A 1,274-nucleotide genomic window follows, 5' to 3' on the forward strand; every position below is an offset into this window, starting at 1 on the left:
CAAATGATACTCTGCAGTCAAAACCGTCACACTGAAACAGTTGTATTTAATCTTATACTTGTTTTTTTGTAGCGGAGGATGCCAGTCCCACCAGAGGAGATGCAGACCAAGCTGCTGATGCCAACCACAACCATCAACAAGATAAGTGTCTCTCCTTCTTTTTCTTAAAACGATTCACACAATACAGATTAGCACTACCCTCAGTTTTACATCTCCTCAATTGATGTTAAATATCAAACTAATGTTTATATCCTGCAGTCAAAACTGATTTGTTCTCTATTTACTTTTTCATGCCAACCACAACAGTTAAGCTGCAGATGGCCAACCAAGATGACCAGAGATCCAAGAAGAAGACTTCTGAAAGGACAGCTGCAGAAGAAAGTGCAACCCAGCACACAAGTAAGTAGTCTTTACAAATCCATCAGATGCAGACTGGATAGGGACAGCGATGTCAGGGAGGAGGCTGAACCACAAAAGAGGAAATTCAGGTAAAAGCAAATATTAGGCTAAGTTCAGTTTTGAAACAGTTGTATTTAATCTTATACTTGTTTTTTTGTAGCGGAGGATGCCAGCCCCACCAGAGGAGATGCAGACCAAGCTGCTGATGCCAACCACAACCATCAACAAGATAAGTGTCTCTCCTTCTTTTTCTTAAAATGATTCACACACATTAAGAACTTGAAATTAATGATTTTTTTTCTACAACTGATCCAGGCGCTCCTCCCAATGTCCACTGCCAACCAAGATGACTGGAGATCCAACCAAGATGACCAGAGATCTAGGAAGAAGACCTCCAAAAAGGACAGCTGCAGAAGACAGTGCAACCCAGCACACAAGTAGGTAGTCTTCACCAATAGGACACTAAACTACTGTGTTAATGTCCACTGTTGTTGCATGTGTAACTGATGTCTTTTTGTACACCGCACAGTCAAGTTCCCACACCCCTTTTTGTTGAGTATGCCTGCGCGTGATGTCAAACTACAGACTAGAGAGCCACAGCTGAAGAGAGAAACCCAGCAGAACACAAGTAAGAAACATTTACAGAGGTGCTTTGGCTGACTGTAGCATCTATTTTGATTAGTTAAACTTGGGTTCATTTATGCCTGTTTTTCTTAGTGGTGTCTATTTGTGTTTTTTCAGAGAAAAATGAAGTGGACCACTGCCCTGAAGCCAAATTTCCCTCTTCAAAATGAGTCCCAAAAAAGAGACTTATTCTGTTGCTCCTCCAATGTTTTGTTCCATTTTTTTCCCTGTAAAAAGGTTTTTTTTGGCAC

At 41.0% G+C, this 1,274-nt stretch overlaps 1 long non-coding RNA gene across 1 annotated transcript; it reads left to right on the forward strand.

Moving 5' to 3' along the window:
• Window positions 1-264: 264 nt before the first annotated feature.
• On the forward strand, window positions 265-1,027 carry LOC148189261 (uncharacterized). The gene is made up of 3 exons (XR_015776912.1): window positions 265-399; window positions 560-836; window positions 929-1,027. It is a non-coding gene; the product is annotated as an uncharacterized LOC148189261 (long non-coding RNA).
• Window positions 1,028-1,274: the final 247 nt, after the last annotated feature.

Source organism: Plectropomus leopardus, chromosome 7 (assembly GCF_026936395.1).
Source record: "Plectropomus leopardus strain MGB_pleo_1.0 chromosome 7, ASM2693639v1, whole genome shotgun sequence".
NCBI classification, from domain to species: Eukaryota; Metazoa; Chordata; class Actinopteri; order Perciformes; family Serranidae; genus Plectropomus; species Plectropomus leopardus.